This window comes from Penaeus monodon, chromosome 7 (assembly GCF_015228065.2).
Source record: "Penaeus monodon isolate SGIC_2016 chromosome 7, NSTDA_Pmon_1, whole genome shotgun sequence".
Lineage (NCBI taxonomy): Eukaryota > Metazoa > Arthropoda > Malacostraca > Decapoda > Penaeidae > Penaeus > Penaeus monodon.
Genome location: NC_051392.1, coordinates 31606700 through 31617434, shown reverse-complemented (window position 1 = coordinate 31617434; position 10735 = coordinate 31606700).

Here is a 10735-nt window from a genome sequence, read left to right as displayed (position 1 = left end):
AGCACCCTGGTCGCCGCATGATTGCCACTCCGGTGTGGAAGCTACTAAGCTCGTGCACAGGACAGTCTTTTGGCCAGGCATAATGCAGACATAGTAAATCGTTGTGCCGGAGCCATGCCAGCGCCACACCCTCCCAGCAACAGGAACCGCTGTTGTTAAAAGACAAACCCACAAGCCATTTAGTCTGTATCAGCGATTTTTTTAGTGTTGCTGGAAAACATTTTTTGGTGATGTAACAGACTTTCTGGAGGGCCTTTGAATCCCGTGGGGAAAAAAATGCAACAAGTGCTTCAACGATTAGATTTTTGACATGTTCCGGATCTTGGTGTCCCGTTCGCCTGCGTACCACTTTTTTGGACCCCATTTCCCCCGAAAAATTTGCTAATTTCTTCATTGATGGGGAGTGCGCAGATGTAAAGCCCCCATTACCCACAGCAAGGGCATGAGAGGCTGCTGTGAAGAAAGCAAGTATTGATCATGAAGACGCACCCAACGGGAATATGACGTGAGGGTTCGACAGGGGCTTAGGGAAATTCGAAGCCCCAAATTTCATGGTCTTTTCTCCTGCTCAAGTTCTTTTTTGGTAGCCCCTTCGCCCCCGGTCCCTGCCCATCTAGGCCTTCATGAAGGGTGGAGCCCAAAGGGCAAAAAGACGCGACCGCCGTGCTGCAGACGAGCCAAGGAGTGAAGACCCGCAGACATCGCGCCCCCTCACTTTTCCCGTTTAAAAGTTGGGGGCATGTGCGAATCCAGGATCCCACATCCCAAACGTTGGGGGAAGGTTGGACGTCATGGGTATTTGGGAAATCTCTGATTTTACATCAGGCTTCCAAGGGGGTTTTTACATGGCGCAATGCCACTTCTTGCGCCCTCAAGCTCATGATTCGACATAACTGATTTGGGAAGAACAGGGTGTCAGATGACACCTGGATTCCACCCCATCTGGCCCCTTAACCTCGACGTTCGGAACGTATCAAAAAGAAGTCCCTTCAAGACTCCAGCTAGTGAACGAAAAGGGGGGGAGGGAAAATGTGGGGTTGTGATAATGAACCCACACGTTGGGATTTTGAGCCTCTGGGGCCCGGGAGCTGACGGTGGTGCACGGGGATATGAAAAACCCCCTTTTATTTTTGGGCAGAGCGGGAATCTACAATAAAACCTTTTTATTTTTAAAATTGGTGTTTCTTTCCCAAGCAGAGAAAAAAACCCCAAAACCCAAACATTTTAAAACGAACACAACACAGTGGTAAAAAAAAAAAAGGGGATCTCCCCCGAATCAAAACCCTTTGTTGTAGTAAAACAACCCAGTTTGATGGGGCGGTTTTCCTGTACTCGGCCCCATTTTTTCAAATCAGCGGGATTTCGGAGTGAAGATGGTCAAGGGTTTGGGAAAAACCTTTTCTAAAGCCGCCCTTTTTCCCGTGGTTGTTTTTTCGTCAAAATTTTTCTCTTTAATTTTTTTTGAGAAAAGGTGTTTGGCCCTTTGTGTTTGAAATTTTGGGTTTTTTGATCCCCCTTTTTTGGGGGCAATAGAACGATGATCGCCACGTTCCACTCTTTCGGCAATTGGCTTTTTTCGGAGGCACTCATGAAAAAGGGTTTCCCGATTTTGTCATAGACTACGTTCCGGCAGTTTTTTCCCAACAGATCGAGGGTTGATTTTGGGTCCGGCCCTGGGCCTTTCCTTTTTTTTTGGATTTTTTTTTTGATGTTATTTTTACCCCCCAGCCTTCGATATCGGGGAAAATTTCTTTTGGAAAAAACCCCCTTTTTATATCTCAGGTTCTTGGGGGCCCTGGTTTTTGTTCTTTTGGGGGGTTTGGGGGGGGAGGCCCCGGGGCGTGTTGAGGAGTACAGTTTTTCTTTTGGGAACTTTTGGTGCTCGGAAAAAAAACCGGGTTCACGATCTGTTGAAAGGGGTTTTGCCGTCTTCTTAACGTACCCCTGTATTTGGGAAACCCTCCCTTTTCAGTTTTTTTTTGGGCCATTTTAAAAACCCTTTTTCCCTTGTCGGTGATTTCAAGGGCAGTCGCCGTGGGGGGAAAAATTTTCTCAGATCTTCCCCCTTTTTTTTTTTTTTTTTATAATTTTTGTTGTTTTTTTGCTATTTTCGTTTTTTTTCTCTTGCATTTTTTGGTTTTTTTTGGGGATTTTTTCCCTTTTCTCCATGTGATTCTTTGTTTCATTTGAAAAAACTTTGTTTGTTTTTTTGGGGAAAAGGGGGTTTTTCCAGTTTTTTCCGCAGCGATCTTTGGGTTTGATGAGTTTTGTGTAATGGGTTGACTTTTTTCCCTTTCTTTGTTGTTTTTTTTCTTCGAGCTCACCAGAACGGAAAAAAACGATTTTTGAGGTCTATTTGGAAATTTTCTCGAATTTTTTAAAAAAACTCAGTGGTTTTGTTTGGGGGGAAAACATTTTTGTTTTTAAATTTTGTATCCAATTTTATTTTTCATCGAACCATTTTTGGTGGTCACCCTCGATGCCAACTCTGTTGAGAAAATCAGTGTTTTTTGGGCAATGTTAGATTTGGTCGGGCAAGGACGTAGTCAGTTTTGTTTAAAGTTTCAAAAATTGGGGTACGCCAAGTCCAATTCGGTTCTATTTCTTTTTGTTGGGAAAGGGGTTTTTTGTTTGAAGTGTTGGTTGTCGCGAAATTCACAAGATCGTCGCCAAAGTCATTTTTGGTGCCGTTTTCCCAAGGGGCCCAAAGAAGTCCTCATTCCATTCCCCCAAATTTTAAAAATTGAAATCGCCCCTTTATGATGTTTTAAAAGGGGGCTTTTTTGCGTTTTAGTCGGTCGTAAATTCGTTAGGGAAACCGTGAGATATGTTGTTTGGGGGCATAGGGCCCGTAGGTTTTTATGTCGTACCCCTTTTTAGAAACTTAATTTTGCCCGCTGGGAACTCTGTCCGACGTGCTGGGGAAACTCAAATTTATGTTGCCCTTTTTGTTTCTTTTGGGAAACAGGGAAAACCTACGGGCCCCCCTTGTTTCTTTTTCCCTTTCCTTTGTGGGGAAAAGAATTGTTGGTTTGGGGGAAATTGGGTGCGTTTTTGTCGGCCCTTGTTTTTTCGCTTTTGCGGGTCAAATCCCAATTTTTTCTTGCTTATTTTGTTCTTGAGGTATAAAGGGGTGGGCCCCGGAAAAGTTCTAAAAGTTGTACGGATTTTGTTGAGCTCGGGGCTTTGGGGTTTAGTTTTGGGTTGCTTTGGGTTTTGGGTTGTCAATTTTCTGCACATCGCCCCCAACCCCCAGGCAAAAGCCCGGGTTTGGGGCCCTTTATTAATTCCGGACCCAACAGGGAAAGGCCGGTGTGTTTTTTTGTTTTTAGTTTTATGTTTGGGGGGTTTTGGGGCCTTTTTCCCCCCCCGCTGGCCCAGTGCGGGGTTGGCGGGGGGTTGGATTGTGTTAGCGGGGGCCTCAGTTTTTTACTTCCCCCAAAAAACGTTGAACGTACTTGGGTCCATCCAAAAGACGAGGGGGACAGGGCGAGTTAAAAGTATTAACTGGACAGAGAAGGGAAAAGAAAGATGAAGGGCTGAGAAAAATAAATTGTAAAAAACCGGCTGTTTAACCCAAAAAAAATTAAAGTTTTTTGGTAGGTATGAGAAAATAAAAGTAGGGGGAAAAAAATTGGTGACAGGGATGATGATAGGAAACAGAGGAAGAGGGGAAACCCAAGGGCAAGGGCTGAGCGACAGACAAAGAAATTTTTCGGGCTGTCGATGGTACAAGTGGAAAGAAAAGCCAAGGGTTTGAAATTGATTTGGGGAAAAGGTGGTGGAGAGGGGCCACGGCTGCTCCCAAAAATGAGCATACCGTTTTTGATGATATTTTCATAAAAAATTTCCCTATATTTACATATATACATATATACATATACATATACATATATACACACACACACCAAAATATATATATATATTATTTATTATAATTAATATATATTGTGTGTGGGTGTTTTTGTGGTGTGTTGTGTGTGTTGGTGTATAACACATACAACACTAGTATAACACATATGATACACCACACACCACCACCACACACCAAACCCCACACACACACACACAACACATATATATATATATATATATAATATAATTATATATATATAATATATTATGTATATATAAATTATATAATATATATATACATATATATATATATATATATATTATATATATATGGTTTTTTATATGAAATAGAGGGGATATTATATATGATACATAGATTGCATATATATAATATTATATTATATATATATATATTATATATATATAAAATTTTTATATATATAAATTTTACATGCAACAACCACACACAACACAAACCCCTATTTACAACATAGGAACCCAAAAAACAACACACAACCAAAAATTATATTATATTTATATTTTTATAATATATATATAATTAAATTTTATGTATATTAAAATATAATATTATGTAATATATTTTATAGATATAACATAAAATTTTAAAAAATAATTTTATTTTATATTATTATATATATGTTTATTATGTATTAGGTATAAATATATGATACATAGATATGCATATAATTAAAATATATATATATTATAATATTATTATATAATATTATAAAATTATTAATACAACATAATCAACACACACAGACACACACCAGACACACCCACAGCACACACACACCCCACACACACACCCCCACAATACCCACACCCCAACACACACACAACAATTTATTTTTTTTTTTTTTTTTTCTTTTTTTTTTTTTTTCTTTTTTTTTTTTTTTACGTAGGTTCATTGAGCCGCCGTGGTCATGATACTTAATTGCAATTTTCATGTGATCTTGGGTGATACGTGGGAGGGGCCCCCTTCCCTTTTCCCCGGTGATTCCTGTGTTCCCTTTTTTGGTAACATTTCTCTATTTACCCGGGGTTTGGGGCCCGCCGATTTGGGGTGGGTTGGCCCCCCAGTGTTAGGTAGGCAATCGAGGTGAAATTCCTTGCCCAAGGGGGGCAACGCGCCGGCCGGTGACCGAACCCTGGGAAACCCCGATTGCCGTCGATATATATATATATATATATAAAGCGCCCTTTTAAAATTAAAATATATTTAAAATAATATATATTATATTTATATATTAAAGTTGGTTTGTGTTTGTACATAGTGTTGGTGTGTGTACTTTTTGTAATGATTTTATAATATATATATATATATATATATATTAAATATTTATATGTATATATGTTGTGTGTGTGTGTGTGTATGGGTGTGTGTGTTATATATACTATGTGTGGGTATAGTGTATATTATAATTTTTAAAATATATAATATATATATTTATAATTATAATATATAATTATATTATATATTTGTGGGTGTGGTTGGTGTGGGTTTTGTGTAAGACCGACAGTCCTCTTAAAAATGGTGAAAGAGGGTACGGGTACTTGTTAACGGGGGTAACTCTTTATTTGCTAAAAAGTACCCACAGTATGGAAACACACGAGACAAGCAAAAATCAGGTCAACCTGCCCGGGGGGGAGGGGGGCCCATCACTGGCCACGAACTGTCATCTACGCCTCGCTGAGGAATGGTTCTATTGGGACTTGGGGCCACGTAGCGTTTCGGGGAAACAGCCACAGGTCCACTGGTTTTCAGAAAAAGACTTAGTTATGCTATAGTGTTGGGGGTGTGGTGTCTTTTTTCTGCTATGGTGGTCGTGTGGTGTGTGGTGTTATCTGTTTTGTGGGTGTGTGTGTTTTTATATATATTTTATATATATATAATAATTTTTATTATATATTATATATATATAATATATATATGTATAATATATATATATATTAATTTAAAATAATTTTATTATTTATAAAATACTATGTACATATTTGGTGTGGGGGTGGTGTGTGGGGTGTGTGTGTTGTGGGTGTTGTGGGTGTGTGTGTGTGTTGTGACATAGGGTATGTGTGGTATGTGTGTTATGATTAAAAATAATATATATATATATTTTATATTTTTATATTATATACATAATAAAGTATGTATGTATATAAAAACAAAGTAATGATATTTCAGCTTAAAAACACAACAATATACTATACAACCATTATAATTATATATATTTAATTTTTATAAATTTTATATAATATATATATAATATATTATATGTGGGGTGTGTTTTTGTGTGGTACTATGATGTGTATGTGTGTATACATAGTGTGATGTTGTATACTATGTGGGTGTGTTTTAGTGTGTGTAGGTATTATATTTTATATTATATTATATATAAAATATTTATATTAATATATTATATATATATTTTTATATATATGTGTATAATTATTTAGTATTTTATGTATTGTGGGGGGTGTGCTGTTGGTGTGTGGGGCTGATAATATCTATGTAAAATATTATATTATATATATTTTTAAAATATATATATAATATATAATATATATATATGTTATATTATAATACATAAGTTTATGAATAATCCCTTTTTATCTCCCTCTCTATTTTTTTCCCTTTTTTCTCTCTCTCTTCTCTCTCTCTCTCTCGCTCTCTCTCTCTCCTCTCCTCTCTCCTCTCCTTCCCTCTCCTCTCTCTCTCTTTCTCTCCTCTCTCTCCCCTCTCTCCTCTCTCTCCTCTCTCTCTCTCTCCCCTTTCTCTCTTCTCCCCTCTCTTCTCTCTTACATACACACCCCCCAAACCCACCACACCCCACACACACACATAAAATTAAAAGATTTATATAATATATATATAATAATATATATATATTATATATGTGTGGTGTGTGTGTGTGTGGTGGTGGTGTGTTTTGGGGGTGTGTTGTGTGGTGGTGGTGGTGTGTGTGGGGTGTGGGGTGGTTGGTGTGTGATATAAAATTTTTATATATATTTTAAAATTATAATAATAAAATATAATATATTATATATATAAAAATTGTGTGTGGTGGTGTGTGTGTGGGTATGGGTGTGTTGTTGTGGGTGTTTTGGGTGTGTGTCTGTGTGAGGTTGTTGGTGTGCGTGTGTTTGCGTGTGTGGTGTGTGTGTGTGTGTGTTGTGTGTGGGTGTGTGTGGTGGGGGGTGTGTGTGTTGTGTGCGTGTGTGTGTGTGTGTTTGTGTTTGTTGTGTGTGTTGTGTGTGTGGTGTGTGTGTGTGTGTTGTGTGTGTGTGTGTGTGTGTTGTGTATGGGGGTTTGTGTGCGTGTATGGTGTGTGTAGTGCGGTTTTGGGTGTGGGGGGGGGGGTATGAGCATAATATATATATTATATATATATATATATATTATATATATATATAAAATATATATAATATATATATTAAAATATAATATATATTTATATATATATATATATATTGTGTGTGTGATATATATATATATATAATATATATATATATATATATATATAATATATTGAGGTGTGTGGGTGTGGTGTGATGTTTTGTTGTATATAGTATATGATATATATAATATATACATATGTGGTTTAGGGTGTGTGTGTGTGGGTGTGTGTTTGTGTGTGGTGTGTGTGTGGGGTGTGTGTGTGTGGGGTGTGTGTGTGTTTTTTTGGGTGTGTGTGTTGTTTTGTGTGTGTGGTGGGTGTGTGGTGTGTTTTGAATGCCAAAAACTCCGCTCTCCCGTTTATCGGCCTCCCTTTAAATTTTTTTTTTCCGTTGTAAAAAGGCTTGGGATAATAGTACCGATACAAGTTATAGTAAAAAAAAGAAAATTATATTAGGGGGGTATCTTCTTCGGGGAAAATTTGCTTAACAGTCTTTGCCATTTTTTTCAAAACCCCCAGCCTTTTTGATTGGTCTGTTTATTTTCCGTTTTTTCAGTTTCTATTTTCATTTGTTCTTTTCTTTACTTTTTTTATTTTACTGTTTTACCTTTTGATTCTTATATTTTCTTTTTCTTTAAATTTTCTTCATTATATGATTAATTTCCGTGGTTGAGTTTTATGTTGGGGATACCTTTTTTTAAAAAATTTCTTAAACATTTTTATTTCTAAATCACATCCCGTGGAGACTGGCGCAGGAGGCCCGAAAGAAAAGGTTCAGCGACCGAAGTTAAGCGGCCTTGTACGCGTGGTGGTGAATCATATTTGGAGGTGGCATTGTTAGGTCATTATCCTTTCGTTCGGATACACAACACAGTATATGTTGTGTATTTTTTTATGCTTTTCGATTTTATATTTTTTGTTTTTTTGATAGTACCCCATGATTCACTTTTTTATTTTTTTTGTTTTTAATTGTTTTTAATTTCCCCCCTACTGAACCTTTATTGGTGTTTTCTTATTCCTCCCCAAACAGTGTAAATTTTGAAAAAATATGAAAAATAACATTATTTGAAGGACGGTGATTGGATAAAATATAAAGTAAGAAATGAGAGACATTGGAAGAGAAGGTAAAAGGGAAATTAAAAGCATGCAAATTACGCCGTGTTAGAGTGAGATTGCGAGTGTGAGGTGTGCTTGCTTGTTCCCTCCCCCTCGGTTTAAACATGCTTAGGAATTCTTTAAACGTACTCCACCCCTCTTATTTTCTATTCCATGGTGATGTGAAGCGATGGGGGTTTAGCCTAGATAGTGAAGGTTGCATGCCTTTCGTTTGCAGTTCCCTCCCGGGTTTTGCCATGCAAAAGGGAGCACTTTTGAAAAAGTCTCCCTGCCGGGTCACAGCCTCCCCCTCATCAAGATTTTTCGGCCTCCTCGGGCCACCAAGGGGTAATGGGCATTTGGGGCCCCGGGGCTAAATCTGTGGGGGTTCGGAGCAGCAGGAGGCCCCAAGGTAGGGAGTTAGGGCCCCACCGGGGCGTGTGGACAGCTCGGGCCCGTACCAATCCTGCCCCCTTCCCCCCGGGGGGTAGGGGACAGCTCGGGAGAGGTGGCCTTGCCGCCCCCTCCCCCCAGAAAAAAACCACTGGAAAAGTCAATGATAAAGGGAAAATGCTGGGGGAAAGGGGGGTTTTGCCCTCCCCCCCAGCAAGTAAGGTGGGCTGTGAGCCCCGCTGGGGGGAAAAAGTGGGGGTGCAGGATTGGGCGAGATTAATCTCCCGCCTGCCCCGGGAAGCGCCAACCCCCCATAAAAGCTTGTGGGGAAAAGCCCTCGGGAACCCCACAGGCGGATGCGGTCCCACAGCCTGCCGACCCCCTTTTTTTGGGGGTTGGTCGGGGGGGGCGGCAAGGTGGGCGTGCCCCCGGAGTGACCACCAGGGGTTAATCTCAGGCGTGCTTTTTGGGTGGGCGCTTGGAACACCCGGCCCTTGCGGCAGGTGAGCGGTTACCTCTGCTTGGGGGGGAAATTTGAAGCGACTGGGAGTTGAGGGGGCGCCCCTCAGAGGTGAGAATTTTGGTAGCAGCACGATCAGTGTTTTTGGTTACATACTACTGGTGGGGCCGCAGCGATGTCACCACCTCCGGGGTGTAGCCATAGCCATCCCCCAGCCAACTTCACCCCTCGGTAGTCAGGGACACCGGTTGATGAGCTTTTATGTTTGAGACTAAAGATGCTTTGGTTCATGTTCTTATTGCTGTATAGTTCCTACCGATATATAAAAAATTTGAGGGAAAAGAGGCGTCTATGCCAACCGCATCTGTGGCAGACATTGCCCCCGCGAGATATTGATTGTTCTGGGGATTTCAATGCGGTACCCGGGTTTTGATGAGGGCTACAAATGTCTGTGGGCCCCCCATGGCTGGGGAGCTGACCCAGCACAGAATAGCCTTTCTCCGGGACTTGCAGGCCCCAAAAAAATGGGACCCGGGCCCCTGGCCCAGTGCCCCAACCCGCATCGCTGGACTTGGTACAGCGATACGGGTACAGGGGCCAGGAGATCGACCACCTTCTTTTTACACACGATGGAGGTTTCCCCCCCGAACTGCGGGGTTTCCCAGAGTGCAGAGTTCTTGGCACCGCCCATAGGCTGGTGTGGTCTTGCAGGTCCACTTAAAAAAACTCCCCATCCCTCAGTGGCCCCCCTAAGGTGTTTCCCCTGGACGACAAAGGAAAATGGAGGGGGCCCAGGGTCACCATGGAGTCTCTGGTTTCACAGAACTCAAAAAACTGATGGACCCATTCTCTGTGGGAGCTCTTCAAGACAAACATCGAAGCAGCTCGGGATTTCTTTGGTTACCCCCCGGGGGCAAGGCAAATTTCCCATCCCCTGGGACATTAGGGGCCCACTGAAGCTTTGGAAAGGGCTCGGGAATGGGAATCATCTTGTGTGTTCCCCTTGCGAGGCCTCGGCACTGTGAAAAGGACAAGGAACAGTCATCAGGAATCTTGCTGAGGAGGTCAAAGGGCCATTTTTTGGAAAAAGACCTTCGCCCGCCTACCAACCCCTAGAAAACTAAACCCCTAAACCTCCTCACAGATGATGCAGTCCGATCAGCAAAGGAGGATCATCTCAGATCATGTTGGGTTCGTGAACGTTGGGTGAGTTTTTTGAAAAAGTTTTACCAGGTAACCCTCCAACATTAGCTTTGGTGCAAACGATGTCTAGTGCCCCTGCCCGGGCCCCCCCCATCAGCGAGGAAACCCCCCACCCGGGAGAGGTTGGTGGCAAAATTTCCAAGCTGAAGAGTGGGGAAAGATGGGCAATTTTGAAACCCCGTAAAAAATGCTAAAGGCTGGGGCGAAAACCCATGGTCGGGGCCTGCTTACAGTCCTGACTGATTGGGGGGTTGGTACCCTTCCCCTACCCGCGAGGGGGTGGTCATCCTTCTCTGGAAGGGGAAAGGGG